Below are 16374 nucleotides of genomic sequence, written 5' to 3' on the forward strand. Positions count from 1 at the left end.
AGACTTTCAAAATAGCCACAGAAAATAAAACTAAACAGAACCTTCTACGTCATCTGTGGTTTTAACTGAAAGCTGGCAAGGGTCAGCCCTCATGAACCTAACCTGTTTAATTTGCTGGATGGTTGAGTGTGGAAACAGTATGTCAGAGTTCTAGCTCCACTTCTTTTCTTGAATACAACGTGTGATCTCTGGCAAATCATCTACTTGTGACTTAATCCCATTGTCTGCCAAAATAGGTCAAAATCCACCCTTCAGGGTTGCTTTCTTGCATTCTTGATGGAGTCGTTGGCATTTGTTTGTGTCACCTCTCAGAGGTTGGAAGGATTTCCTGTGGCCCCTGTTGTAGAAGTGCATCAGTGGCCCAGCAGGAAACTCCAAGGCTTTGACACTTTCTTGGCTCCTTTTGACCAACATCACGTGGTTGGTATCCAAAATCTGCGTCAGCCAATGGAATGGAACCTTAGTGATCTATTCGGGCATCGTGGGATGAGAGCGCTTCAAGCCTAGATGCCGCTTGAAGCCATACCGAGGTGTACGGTGGCTGGACCCTGTATACCCCATATACAATATACATGACAAACGTTTCCAAAAAGAAGTTGCTTCTTGTGCTGTGTCATGTAAGGTCTGTCATGTAGAGAGCAGGGGAATTAAAATGTTTATTGCAAAAGAGCAACATTTATTGTATAAAGAATGATGGTGTTTTGGACTGAAATCTACCTGTGCTATGTCTTGCTAAACTTGAATTACATTTTTTTTATTTGTCGTGGATAGGCTGGGAGGTATGTCTTATGCTTGGACCCAAATTTACTGAAAATCATGGAGTGTTGTGTAAACTTCTACTGGTGTCCACCCCAGAAATAGGAAAAATTGTGCAGCAAGGTATTTACTACATCAAACATCACTGGCGTTATTGGCTGCGGTCACAATGGAAATGCTGTGTTTGCGCAGTGCTCTGCACGATTTTGCATTTTGCCACAGCAGAGAGGCGAGCTAGCACTGTCCTGCGTGAGTTGTGTATTCGAAGCACACACTGCTATACAAATCTCTATGCTCATTGGGTGAGCCACGTGATATATGCCACGTGTGGCGATATCATGCAGTGTTTCTCGTGCTCATTGTTTCCACGTGATTTGATTTGATGTCACTATTCCACGCAAAGCCAGGCGTTATTACTTTGAGAGACGAGTGACTTTAGTAGATCTGGCTCAGCCAGGTGGTAATACGGGAAACAGGCCTTTGCATCGTGGCTCAAACCACGCTGTGCCTTAAAAACGCAGTCCGAACCACAAATCCTATTCGTTACAACAACTTCCTTTAAGGAAAGCGAGGTGGACTGATGATGGAATTTGCGTCCAACACTTTCCCTACTATTGCGCAGACTGAAGTTAGAATAGTAAAGTATACTATTCCAAAGTCCAGAGCTATCCCTTAGGCATGTCATTGTAATGACTTGCATGGTAAAGGAATGTGTTGTAAAGACACATTCATGGTTTAGACTGCATTGTTAAGGCAAGCGTGGTAAATGCCTGCCTAGTTCCGACACACAACAGGTATTCCTTTGAGTGACGTTAGTAGATCAGTCTCTTCTTTCAATATCGGGGATGTTTGCGCTGTTTCTGCCCTCTATGCATATATTGTCAGGGATTTGGTGCTACGCGATGAAATAGCAGTTGGTGCTGCAAGCATACCAGCTTTCCGCGCAAAAAATCCTTTTGCGTGTGAAAGTTGACCGGTGCCACCTTTCACACCATCTTTCATACCAGCCCTGAACTTCAGTAAATGTGGGTGCAGGAGTGTAAAGAAGGCTCAATTCTTTTGCTATACCATAAGGACAAATTCTGGAGCCCTGGATGGTAGAAATCTCAGTCCATTCCCAGGACGTATGGGTATACCTGGTGTCTCTAGTTCCGAGGCCATGTTAGTCTACCGTGGGTACATCCAGAGATGCTTCTGGGTGTGCATTGAGTGTCTAGAGCAGCGGTTCTTAACATTTGACTTCTGTGGACCCCAACTGAGTCATTGCTGGAACCTGGAGACCCCCATTGAGTCACTTCTGGAAACTGCAGACCCCATCCTAGGCAATTTCTATGATGTGAACCTCACAATATTGCACACAAATCCATAAACCAGTATACATCAAACAAATGCACAAATTCATCACATGTTTAATTCACAAGCATAATTGTAGTTCTACTTTATTCGTCTTCTAATGTTATTTCATTTTCAAAACAGTTGTGGACCACTTTAGTAGGCATCACAGACCCCCCAGGGGTTCACGGAGCACTGGTTAAGAACCACTGGTCTAGAAGATCACAATGTTGACGGTAACTCCATCTTCCAGCCGCGACAGGAGATTATGGACTTTTACAGAACAACCCAAGGCAGAGGAGAAAATAAATCCTTGATTCCTTGTGTGAGTCCCCATTGTTGGTGAGCTTTTCATCGAAGATGAGCTAACGTTGGCCTTTTTGGAGCCAGGCCAGACCGAATTATGGCTGATCCCTTTAGGATATGCCTGGAAGGAACATCTGCTGTCCCCAAAGGGAGCTGCTGCTTTCTGCTAGTAGCAGGAGCCTCCAACTAGAATTGGGGGTAGAGTAAGAGACCTGTAAGAACTCAATGTCCGACAGAATCTGCCGCATGGAGGGAAAGAGGTGGTACTGAACCACCTTACGGCAGGTACCTGGACCGAGATAAGACGTGTCCAAAGCAACTCACTAACTGTGTGTGGACCCAGCTAAGAAGTTTCACAGTCGGCTCATGAACAATAGCCTGACCCAAGTAAGGCTCTCATTATGAGTTGATATGAATCACCACATTTTTTCTCCCCTCAGAATTAATATTACTGGACCCTTTGGAATTATGGGCCACTTGTAATGAAGGACTTGGCGTGGTGGTAGTGCTGTTGCAGATAAATCATTTGAACCCACTGTAGAGTGGTTGTGACTGTTTTAACATATCACTTGTACAGCGCCATGTTCTGTCTTGTTTATTTTTTCTTGTTTGCCTCACTTTTGCCATATCACTTTCTTTGACTTGTCTTTCTTCTTTCTTTTGGTTGACTCTTTGCTTCTCTACTTTCATTCTTTCTTTACTTCTCTAACTCCCTTTAATCCTCCGTTTTTCCCCCTTCATTGCTTCCTTATTGTTTCTCACACCTTTATCTCTCTTCCTTCCAGTTTATATTTATTCTCTCGCTTCCTTCCTTTGCTTATTCCATTCTTTACCTCTCTCATCCTTCCTACATCGTTTCCATTTTGCCTCTTCCTTCCTGTCTTATTACTTCTCACCCTTCCTTCTCCTTTCTTTCCTTATTTACTTCCCCAATCTTGCTACTTACCTTCCTCTTTTTTCCTGCTTTCTTTCACTTCCTCTCTTCCTTCACATAGAGTGGGCTTTGCCTCCACCCACAGAAGTATTTCTGTTTCACCACCTGCTATTGACCATTGAGTGTATCATTCCAACTTCTGGAAAGTATTTCTTTTGGAATTATTGTGGGACTGTTTCCCATCCGGACGGTACATTTGGTCACTTCATACATTTTCTACAGAAGGCAATCATTTTCACCTACTTTCTCCCCCCAGCATCAGCTTTGCCAATAATGCTCACTTTGATGGAATAAAGTGCATTTGTTCATGCAACGAATGTAAACAACATTTGTGAATGACTGTGCGTACACACTACAGCCAGATCAATGGGCAGTGCCCTGGCTACGGCTCTCTCTTACTATATTTTGCTTTAATGCTCTTCACCCCCACTTCTTTCCCTATTTATACTCCACATTCCTACTTTACTGCCTCCTTTCTTCTTCATTCCCTCTGTCTCCATCATTCGCACGCAATTTTCTGTCCCTTTCATTTCTTTCCATGCGCCCCTTTCCTCTTCCTTTTTAATTAGATCTCCCTTGCCAAGACTCAGATGATACATACCAGATGTGTATTATTTATAGCCCCTCCCCCCTTGTGCTCAACCAGAGACAGGCCTGTAACTCTGTGCCAGGCCTTATGAGGGGCTGTAATGAAATCCATACTTACTACCCAAAGGCCAATCAGTTGTCTGGAACACTGTGTCCAACCTCCCTCTAAAAGTGATCTGTTTTTCAGATTTAATCCACAAAACTCAGGCACTGATCCAGTTTAAATCGCTTTTGGAAAGCACCTCGCAGGGAGAGCGCGCAAGAGAGAGTTGATATACCATGGCCAAAGTAACTTGACGCTAATCGTCTGTAACTTCAACACCTGAAATAAAATAACATCACGGAAAAATATTTTTTCATAAAAACACCAAGAGGTGGCCCTACTGTGTGCTGATCCTAAAGCGAGCCCAATCTCCTTCCGCAGACTGACCCCAAAAGGGATGTTGATTTGGGAAACCAATGACCAAGTCCTTCCCAAACTCAACCTTTCATCCCATTCTGTAAATAAAGCAAGTATTAGCAAAACCAATAGAGCTGGCGTAGATTTTTAGGCATTAATGAAATATTATTTTAAAAAAAACCTGCTATGGTTACAAAAAACAAAAAAAAGATAACTTTCTCTACACAGTGCATCGTTGCGATAAAGAATTTAAAGCGCGATGACTCGATTTTCTTTTGAGGTGTAAAATAGTCCCAAATGCATTGCAAACCGAGCACTCCTTAGGTGGAGCAGTTATTTATGAAACAGCTAATGGCAGGAAGTAAGCGAGAAATCTTCCTCTGCACGATCTAAAGATCACACTATGTGTGTGTGTATATATATATATATATTTTTTTTTTTTAATTTGGAAACAATAGGTATTGTAGACAGTTGTGCTATTGCGCCAGATCTAAAAAAAAACGTAGGAAGGGAACTAGGGTTGCTCACTGTGGAATTGGATTAAGTAGTCAGTTTCTATCCCCTTAAATGTCACTCTGCCTGAGAACTGGCCCCTTTCCAAGCTGTGTTCATCGCCAGGAACACTTCCCACATGTCCAGACTTGTTCCCTGCACGGTTTTACATTGCCCTTTTTGACGCCTACCCTGCTGGTGGTCCACTTTATTCTATTGACCAGTGATTTTAATTGATGCATTTGTATGGTTTTATCACAGGTTATGTTCTTGCAGTGTGATGAGAATCAGCACTCTTTTGGTTCGATGCCTCACTTTTCTGTGTTTTACTTGTGCTGCATGTGGGGAGTGACTTTCCTTCGTTGGTAGTGTGTTGTTTCATACTAAACTGTGGTGGAGGAATTGCATTCAAGTTCTTTTTCTCCATTTTGAAATTTGCTCCAGAAATTGGTGGATTTTCATTTGCCTCTAAGTTCTAAATGAGGCCTTCTGTATCTCTTGCACTGTTGTCGCCGAAAGAGTATTTCAATCAGAAATGTTAGGGCTCCCAGTTTTCTGTTCTTATTGATTTTTACAAATAAATACATACAGAAGTCAATCTATTTCTCTCTCTGTATTTATGTTAAATATATTAAAAAATCTATAGATCTTCTTTTGAGTGAACTTTGATGCTGGCTTTTATGACTGCCGGGCCAATATCTGAGCAGAGTTACTTTCATACACAAGAGTTTAGAAACGCACAGGGGCAAGTTTTACTAGTTACGCATTAAAAAGTTGAATATGTGCATGCGTTAGTGCTGAAATGCAAACGTCAAATGAGTGTTTGCGTATGCATCATGCATTATGTATGGCTTCTTATAGCAAGCAGTAAACCCCGCCGGGTATCCAGAGAAGTTTCCCTTGACGGATTAAAAAATGTGAAAATATACTTCTTTCAGGTTGTTTTGCAAAACACAAAATCAGAATGGCTAAAAACAGAGAAAAAGAGCAAAAAATAAATATGGATAGTTACAGTTGAAAATGTCTAAAAAGAGAATGCAATTAAACTAGGAGCCCTAAATATAATAACGAAAGAAGAAGAGTGGGGCTGTCTCTGTCCACAGCTAGTGCGTTTCTGCGGATGGCACAGTTGATACCCACTCGTCAATGGAGGTCGTATCATTCAGTGGTGCCTGTGGTGGGCACAGGCCCCCGCCTTTGATGGCTGAATGGCGGCAGTGTTGGGGTTTGTCGACAGTTGTTGGCCAGCAGCTGCCCAACACAGCTGCAGAACAGATGGGCGGATCTTTCTATCTCATAAAACTGAGTTGCCATTTTCAGGAGCTCACCCGCCAGCAGCTGCGAGGTGCCCACAAAGCTTCCTCGCAGCGGGGTGCCAGCTGCCATCCTAAGATATTTGGATGAGCAGGCCTTTTCCAAAGTCTTCTAAAGTCCCATATGGCAAGCAGAGGAACATGGACGCCTGCAGCCGTTAGAGCGGAGAACCACTCTATAGCCAAAGGGCTACGTCAGACTGCGAGATGCCAGATCTCCCTGATCTCTGCATTTTGCTGGGGACCACGACATTTTGCTATGCACCACTGAAGCGCGCCAGATTTGGACTGAACCCATATAGCCGTTCACGGGCATAGGGATTTATCAAGAACCTCGCTTGCATGAGCAGTGAGGTGGACTGGAGGTAGGCCTTCAGTTTGCTCTGCAGCGCGTTGATGGAATTAATGAATGCGAACCCATCTGCATTATGCAAGTCGAAAACGCTTACGCAGTAATCGCGCCCAGGAATTACATCCGTTAGATCAAGGAACTTCAGCTGCAAAACATTAGTACTGAAACTACGTTCCAGACTTTGAAGCTAGAAATTGCAGTTGTGCGCGCATCCTAGCATCTGCAGATCCAGAAAATCAACTCTGGGACTCCGCAATGGCTGAATGGCAGCGTGCTAGCCCAATCACTGCATCTCAGTCTTCCAGTAGCTGAAGCTTAAGGCCCCAGATTGCATCTCCAGGATTTGTAGCTCCATGTTCCAGGCTTTGTAAGTCACCATCCCAGGAGCTGTGGTGCTACATTTTGTACTACAATGAACGCCCAACCTGTAGCATACAGACATGCCTATAGCATATCCACAATTTGAACCAAATAAAATAGGTGACCCACCTAAACTATCATAAATACAGACGTTTGTCAACTAATGCTAAATCCTTGTACAATTCTTTGGGGTCTGTTTATTTTGCAGCACTTATTCAACCCAAAATCCAGTTTTTCAGATGCTTCCTGCTTTTGGCCTTCATAGCCACTTTCCAGACATCTTGAAGTCAGGCAGCTCCAGGACTGGGAGTGGGCGAAATATTCCAATCCGCCTGCAGATTTGGCAGCATTTTGGCAACTTCGTGTTACACTTGTTAGGCGAAGTTCCTGCCAAATCCTGGCAATAGCTGCATGGCTGAATTTTTCCAGGCACGCCACAATGGTAAGCTGGTAAGCACAAGCGAGATTTGGCATTCCCTAGCGTGATTTTCAGTCACTAGGAGGACATCTGGCAAGATTTTTCCAATTCTGGGGTCATGACTGTTTCTGGTCAAAAGGCTGCCACTTGAGTAGAGAATCTACTCAAGCGGCACTAAAATCAAATCGAGTAGCTGCACTCTCCAGCTTGCCACATGGTGTCGTTCATGCTGATTTTTCAGCATTGAACATGCTCCAGCGCTAAATCTCAGCGCAACGAGCACAACTTGTCTGTACGGAAGCTCGCGGAGTTGTTTTGTAAGTCCAGAGAATTCTGTGGAATCTAATTCTGTGAGTTCCGCCCACCCCTATCCTGGACATCAACGAGATAACAGACCACTATATTTTATATAACACATTAAGGAAATGGCTATGGGGCTTGCCACTCCCCTTTACAGTTGTTTTACTCAATATTGTAGCAGAAAGCCCACTTCAGTCATGGTGGGAGCAATTAGGTTTATGATCAAACGTTGCAAATGGTATCTCCACCTCAGGTGCAGAATTACAATTGGTGTAAGCACTAAACCAAATCCATCCCCTTTTTGATTCCATATGCAGCCGCGTACTTCCAAAATACTTCTACTAAAGTGAAAATTTATTTGAAAAATGCCCCTCAAAGCTAGGTCTGCACTATATCGAATACAAAAATAAGATCTGCAGAGTATTTCCTTAATAATGGTGGAGTTTCCTCAAAATTGATAATAATGTATTTGTTGTTGTTGCCCTTTCAGCCATGCAAGATAAAAAAGCTGCTAATGGCTTATAGTTGTGTCAAAGAACATCAAAAGGGGGTAAGATGCACACCAAAGTAATCCCACTTTAATCCTGAAACTTGATTTCTTTTAAACTTGTTTTTAAACTGTGAGGGCGTGCATGCCCGATTCGCGCTCCGTCCCATTGCGCTCATTTTTACAATATAACTAGAACACTAGGGGAACTCAGGTTCGGTTCCCCTTCGAGCAGCACAACCAACTTTACTTGAATTAATCCAATCAATCAAAACCTTTTGTTAAACTTTCAACTTGTTCATTTTTTCAATTTACTCTTCATCTCTTTCGTTTTAATGATTTCAATTCATTTTATCCATTCGAATCCAATGTGAAGATGTTTCATGCAAACACAGGAGACAAGAGGGTTTCCACATGTCACGTCTTTTATTTGAAAAACACCCGATGCATTTCGGGATTGACCCTTCCTCAGGGGTGTCTATAATACAAATAAAACAATCCATGTATGAGACCACCATCACAGTTGTTTACTCATTGAGTGCACAATTCAATAAAAATTAGCACCATTTATGAAGACACAAAATATTTACCATACAAGAGTTAGCCATGTTGCTATTGTTACCATTTGTCTCTTAAACACTAAGGGGCCTATTACGATGGAGGATTTTCCGCATCCTCCGGGCCGGCGGAAGCCACCGCCGGCTCGGAGGATGCGGAAAATCCTCTGCGGACCCACCAAAGACCCACCGCCACATTAGGATGGCTGGTGGGTCCTGGTTTCCGTCCGCAGCTTTTCCGCCGCGGTTGGCTTACAACCGCGGCGGAAAAGCTCTAATATGGTGACGGTGTCTCTCAGACACCGTCAGCCAGATTAGGATGGGCTGTGTAACATTCTTTTCCGTGGCGGCTTTTCCGCCGTGGAAAAGCATGTGTAACTTCACTGCGGGGGCCGTTGCGGGCCCCCTAGGTGAAGGGGGGGTGGGGGGTGCACATGGGGGGTACCTATGGTACCCCCCTGCATTTGTATGCAGAAAGCGGCAGGCACCGCGCGGTGCCTGCCACTTTCTACATACAAATGCAATACGTGCATTTTTAACATTGCTGCGGGTGCAGCTTGAAGCTGCACCCGCCGCAATGTTAAAAATAGAGGATGTGACCGCCAGGGTGGCGGTCACATCCTAATTGCACAGGAGGGAACTCCGCAGCCCATGCGGAGGTTCCCTCCTACTCTATGGTGGCGGACGGACTCAGGTCCGTTCGCCATCATAATCGGCCCCTAATTATGGATTATAGTGTTCCAGTTACAGTTGTGTCAACCATATAATTTGGAGCATAGCGGTGCCCTTTCAGGGGCATAAGGATCCTCATTAATTTGTGAGTACAAAGTGGCTTTCAGGTGGAGGGAGACCCATCTGAATTCTTGAACAGACCGCGACACTGGTGGTTAATGTGTCTCGTATTTGTCCTTGACCAGACAGCGGCTTTAACATGGTAATACAAGCAGGCGGATTCTTTGGCGCTCACCGACTAAAGGGTGTGGAATGCACGTGGGTGAGAGACAAAGGTCCGCCCTTGTCTCAATCATAGGGAAGTTGGCAGTGGTACATCTCTGGTTGGATCGCAATCAATCTTGAGGATGAAATACACTGTGTGTTCTTCTTGCAGAAGTGTTACACTTGGCACGGCTGCACGTAGAGGTGGGTGTGGAAGGAAACAGCGAGTTGGACGTATTCTCATTGTTAAATAAAGTGATGGCTGACGTCATCAGACTGTCCTGCCAAAGATTTTATTAATTCACCCCACTAGCTAGCCAGAGGAATCTTCTCAACTCCTTTCTCTTGTGACAGCCTGTGCTGAGCGTTAGAGTCTGAGTTGAGTATCCCAAAGTTTTACCTCTTGCTGAGCATCTGCACCAGTGCTTAATTTGAGCCAATGGTTTCCGGTGCTCAGCACCGGCACTTAATTGTCAACACCAGCAATTATGAAAGCTGCCACTTGGTGGCGCTGTTTGTATAATTTAAAGATAATCAGAACAGCAATTGTTTATTAATTCAGTATATATTAATGGCAACTAATACCTGCCACCCAAGCTATTTTTGTAGCACTGGGGGCCTGGAATAGTCTGAACTGTCACACTTGTAGCTGTGTGCTGGTTATTAGTTGTATAGGTCCAGTCACTGGAAACGCCGGCAGTGGCCTCCTAACGACCGCCCTGGCACTTCGTTTTTTTACAGATCAAGCATTGATCTGTGGCCTACACAGGTATGGATTAAGATGGCAATAGTATAATGAGCCTAGATCCTATAGTGCTTTTATTTTGCAAGTGGAAGGCACCCACGTTCATTTTTTGAGACTAGGAATTATTTTTTATCACCAGCCTTTGACCCAAATCAAGAGTGAAAGAAGGAGTAAAGGGAAGATATCAAAGCAATGAAAAGGGAAAAGCCGGGAAAAATAGACTGCAAGACTGAGATAAAAAGAATACACGTTTATATTAGTGAAAGAGGCATGAGGTGGAATCAAAACTAGGCAGACTTCTAATCAGGAACTCTGGGATTCTGCTGCAGCCTGGATCAGGCCAGGGCTCCTCACCAAAAAATTGGTTCTTTGAATTAATATTATTTTTTGCGTATTAAGCTGGAATCCCAGGCTTTTCTATCCTTCATATTTTCCATGGAGGTGGGCACTTGTGTCAAGAGTGGGTTGAGAGGTTGCCTTTCCCTGTTGGCCCCAGATCGAGTGGGCATGACGGACTTTTCGTTTGCCTCATATCCCCCGCCTGTTGTGTCCCTGCTCAAGGCCTTCAATGTCGTGTTGTTGTACCAAACAATGTTAATATTGTGGTATACAAGAGCAGTGGGAGGAAACGTCCATGGTGGTATAAAACATTCTGAAAACATTCCGTTTGATAATTCACAGGCCTTTGTGCACCATTCTCAACATAAAATCAAGAGGCGAGCAGAAGGTTGTACTGTGAGAGCCAAAGCGAAATTGCGCCGCGTGTTTGCACAAAAATCTCATTGCAAACAGAAAGATGTGTGTGCACACCGCGCACTATATGTACCTTGGATCGGGAAATCGAGAACACAGGATATAAAAAATTTTAATAATAGTGGCTGAAGATTGTAAGAAGATAAATTAGCCTAAAACTTTGTTATATCGAACTGGTACAATAGAGAAAAATGCTTGATTTTATATAAATGTGTGTTTTGAGTGGATTTGGATCTCACTATTAAATCTTCTCTTGCCTGGAAAAAGCAAAATGGCTGTCGAAACACGTGTTGCTAGATCTGTGAATATAAGGATTATTAATATATGAAATAATGGATAACTGAACACCTGAGAGAATACAAAAATATATCAGCGGTAATTGTCAATATTAAATAAATGGTTATGTAATTTGGCTTGCTTTTTGACAAACTACAGTGCAGCCTTCCCAAGGGACCTTGCTCCCATTCTTAGTGTAAGTTATGTATTGTCCCAAAACCATTGATCACATGTTGATGGAAAGACTAGTTTAGGTATAAACTGAGTTTAGGCCAGTTAGGGGTCATACCACTGTTGCTGTTTTAATCTTAAATCCTTAGTTCAGGGTTCTCCAAAGTCAGTCCTGGAGGGCCGAATCCATGCCATATTTTTAAGATAACTACATGTATCTAAATGGGGATATGCAAGAAATCTGTCCGGATCCGGCCCTCCTGGATCCACTTTGGAGAACCCTGCCATAGTGTGTGCAGAAGATTGCGTATAACACCATCAGGGTGCCATGCTCACACTTGAGCGTGGTTCAAGAGGGTTAATCTGTGTGTTGTTCCCTGCTATAGGCCTGATTGTTGTAATTTCAATACAACAGTTTATCCCAAGAGGCTTTAAGGCACCACTGTGCCTAAATATTCAACATCACGTTCTTAAAGCACAATTAAACTGTGCGTCGTAACTTAACCCGTGAACTACTTCCACTGCCACTCTGGTCATGTTTTCTATAGGGTCATGTGACTAATGCCCTATATACATGCTGGAAGTTGCTATTGCACCTTATTTGCATAATTTGCTCTGGGTGGAAACTCATAGTTTTGTCCAGTGCTTAATTTGTAGAACAATAAGCTCTCGTCAGGATGCAGCTTGCACTAGCCCATGTTTTCTCTTAGCGCCACCTAAAATAGAACCAACTACTAACCATGAAAGTTGGGAGAGGATGTGGCATAATGGCCAGAGCTGCTGACTTCGGAGCTAGGAAACCAGGTTCATGTCTCGGAATCGGTTCGACATCCTGTGATTCTGGCCAAATCATTTAATTTCCCTGTAAATGAATTATTCCTTAACTGGTGCTCACGAAAAAGCGCCGGCGTTAATGATTAAGTGCTGGTCCGAGCACTGGTTTTGTCATTTATAATCTCCACCGTGTCCTAAACAACATTCAGAAATAGGGATTTGGCTCAAAAACCACACAGCTAATATTAGCTGATCATGTGCAGATACTGTGCTTTGTGTTCGGAACACAAAACTGCAGTGGATATGGCCGCTTTAATTCACAATCCTTATCTCAACTTGTGATTAGCAGCACAACTGTACACAGTGCTGTTCAGCAAAGGTGTCCTGCACACAAAGAACAATTGTTGCATGACTTGGCCCTGAATTTTGGCCCTGGAAGCAGGTGTGACCCTTTATACGTACATTGGTGAGAGGTTGGCAAACTTTGGACGGGTGTTTCTCTTTCTTCTGAGCTCCAGTGTCTTTCGTTTGTACATCTCACGGATTAACCCCTTGGGCGCGGCCACGATTCTGCACCTGTGCGTCGTTTTCCGTAGTGGGCGGGTTCATGACGGCCCCCAGCCGTCATCAGCACACGCCCACCGTAATGCATGACGGCTGGGGGCCGTCATCAGCATCGAAGGGGTTAAGGATACACAAGAGGCTGCAATGTTAGGGGATTCTGCCTGTGTACCACTTGACAGGAAGTCTGAGAGCTAACTTCTAGTGACAGGTCAACTGCAGAGATATGAAGCAATAACCAGCCCTCCTAAGGGTCTCACAGGTGTTACTTGCTTTTGGTGAGACTGATGCAGCTCTGGTAAAATCTCTCAAATGGGCTGCCTCCCTTCCTGCCAAATTTTCAACTGTGAGACACAAAATCCTGCTTGTGTATTATCATGGAGCCTTGAGACCTGCCTGATTTAAGTAGGCTTCACTGACCCACAGGGGTCTGTGAATCACTGGTTAACAACCACTGCGATACACAGCATTTTGGACTCCTATCAACATGGAAAACTGCTGCACTCCAGCACCATCTGTATGGGTGAAGAAAGATCCAGGAAAAATGTAACTTGGCACTGCTGATGGCCAGCTTGGAAGTGAACCCAGTGTTAAACTAGGCAGGTCTCAAGGCTCCATGACAGTATGTAGGATACTTAATGGTTTGTGTATGTAATTGTTTGTGTAATTCAGACATGACAACAGCATGACAGTATCCACCCTGTGGCGGCAGTGTGCATAATTTCCATTGTGAGACGGTGTGTGTATGTGGTGGCCCACATATCAGGCATTACATGATCCCAGCTTGGAACCAGTATTAACCCCTTGCCCGCGGCCGGAATTCCGCTCCTGTGCGGCACATTCCGATCGCGGGCGTGGTCATGACGGCTGGGAGCCGTCATCAGCACACGAGCACTGTGTGCCATGACGGCTCCCAGCTGTCATCAGCATCGAAGGGGTTAAGAACTGCTTTTAGTTTTGGTCAAGAACCTGCTTCCCTGTGTTAGACCCCGGACATATTTCTGATTGGAGCTCATATGATCTGCCTTTACCTTCTTGTGGGGCCATACGCCTGGTCCGAGAATCGGGCTGAGGATGCTACAAATTGTTCATCTTCATATACCCCATGCAATTGCCCAGTTTTCAACCCTCCCATTTCTGATTACTCTGAATGCTACTTTCTAAAATTGTGCATGTTCTACTTGCAAAGAATCTTAAGTCGAGTGAACCGATGGCGCGACCAGGAAAAAGCATTACCAGGCCTGGGCTTTCCTTTTACAAGTAATTGTTTCCAGGTTTGTTTGTCCAACTGAAAATGGAAGTAATTTCTTCCACCTCTTTGGTGCCCCCTTGAAATACTACACACCTCTTCTTTCCAACACCCCCTCTATTATTGAATCCCTGACTTTAAAAAGTCTTGCATAGAGAACCCCCAGTCGAGTCCACTCGATTACCATAAGGCAGAAGGCATCCCCAAATATGCAAGCGCACCATAGAAGTGCTTCCATTTCTTCATTCATTCCTTGAACCCAGATGGATTGACTTCTGTGCAATTGCTGATGCAATGACAGAGCTCACACAGAATGAGACAGAGTCCGCCCATCCCCACACAAATGCCCATTCCAGATCTACTAATGTAGTCAAGATCCTAGAACATACATTTGCTACATGGATATAGCTGATCTCTGGACCAAGAGCCCTGTGGATGAAATTAACTCTATGTGGTCACGTGTCTGCTCTGGACAGGCTGCACTTGTCTCTCCTATGAAACCCAGATTTCATCTTTGAACCCTACAGTTTATTTGTTATTTTTATTTTACTTGAGTTTTATATAGCGCTGGCTAGACCCGTAGGTATCAGAGCGCTTTACATGAGGAAAGTTACATAGGTTACAAGTTACACATCGTTGCAGAAGATACATCAGTTACAAGGTACATCAGTTGGTTCATGGCGTGTAGAAGGGTAGGAGGGTAATGTAAACGGGTAATGGGGAGGGAGATAAAGCAGAGAGACGAAAGAAAGTATGACCAATGTCCGGCTGGGTAGGTGACGGCCGAGGGGGAAGTCCGCAGCCCATCTCCTCAATAGCTATCAGGTAGCTCCACCGGGCATCAGGCAAACAGCTAGGTCAGTTGAGAGGCCACGTCTTATACAATGTCATCGAGGAAATCAGAGGTGGCCATTGCACCATCCATGTAAGTCAAGTAATTCATAATTCACCAGGAACCATACTCGCAGTTAATTGGATATTTACAACTCTTTTCAAAATGTACTACTACTAACAAACATTGATCATCTCTTGCCACCAGAAGCCGAGACACTGCACATTGGATAGTATAAAGCCACCAGCTGCCAATCCTGGGCTGCCTCCAATTGGATCACACCTTCTGGGGCAGCCTCTAATTGGATCACACCTTTTGGGGCAGCCTCCAATTGGATCACAACTTCCTGGCAGCCTCCAATTAGATCACACCTTCTGGGGCAGCCTCCAATTGGACCACACCTTCCTGGCAGCCTTCAATTGGATCAGACCTTGCTGGGCTGCCTCCAATCTTATCACACCTTAGTGGACTGTGGTAGTCCTCTTGGCACCTTTCTAGGACACATGACTGCCTGGGGATGTAAACTTGGTCTGTCTGCTTGGTAGCGGGCGCTGCCAGCCCCTGCACTCTACCCCGAAGAGGCAGTAAGCTTCTGTGCACTTCAAGGGGCATTAACATCCACTTCATTTTCATTCCCTTCTTTTAGACCTCCAAGCTTCGCTCTTGTGGGAGTGCTGTCAGCCTCCTTGTGGTTTCTGCTGGAGCAGCACAAGGCGGGATTACAATGCCACGTTTATACAGAGCGCGGCAGCTGAGGCCGGCTGGGAGGAGCCAGCTGACTCATCCGCCATCGCAGACTCTGTTCTCCAACAGGCCAGGCCCCTGTCTGGCTGCCAAGACAGGATCTGCCCAGGCTTACTCCTCACTGTGACTTTTGTTCATTTACTTTAAACAAATGGCTCCTCCTTGTTAAACTCAGGATCCTCGGATTAGGAGTTGGCGCCGAATAAGAGCTCGTGGTACTAACACAATTTGATGAGATGAAGGCAAGAGAAGGGAAGACGGGTATTCCAAATTCGCTTTTTACTTTGGCAGACGTTGGATCGCTTGGGTGCACTTGAGCCAGCAACTGCTGCTAATGTTCCGCACAATGTGCATGCCTTCCGGGGCATTTTCAGACACACGTGAGAAAACATATTTAACTTATTTGTGCAGTGCAGTATTTGACTACAGGGTTGTATGATGGAACCACACATGCGTTTACTATGCATTTCTTTATAACACGGGTAATATAACAAATGTGTCATTACCATGCATACGTTCCTTTGCCACACATGTTGTTACGTCTTGCCTTAGGGAAGCGCTGGACTTTGGAATAGTATAATTTACTATTCAAACTCCAGTCTGTGCAACAGTAGGGAAAGTGTTTAAATCCAACACCAGTCCAGCAACGCGTTCTCTAAAGCAAGTCATTGTAATGACTTGCGTGGTAACAACACGTTTGTTGTATTGACCGTGTTGTAAAGGTACTGCGTGGTTCCA

At 44.5% G+C, this 16374-nt stretch overlaps 1 protein-coding gene across 1 annotated transcript in view; it reads left to right on the plus strand.

Annotated features, from left to right (window-relative positions):
• Nucleotides 1-16374, plus strand: part of LOC147673733 (lamin-A-like) — a 126223-nt gene that overhangs the window by 26086 nt on the left and 83763 nt on the right. The gene's annotated exons all lie outside the window — the stretch shown is intronic.

This window comes from Lissotriton vulgaris, chromosome 12, assembly GCF_964263255.1.
Source record: "Lissotriton vulgaris chromosome 12, aLisVul1.2, whole genome shotgun sequence".
NCBI classification, from domain to species: Eukaryota; Metazoa; Chordata; class Amphibia; order Caudata; family Salamandridae; genus Lissotriton; species Lissotriton vulgaris.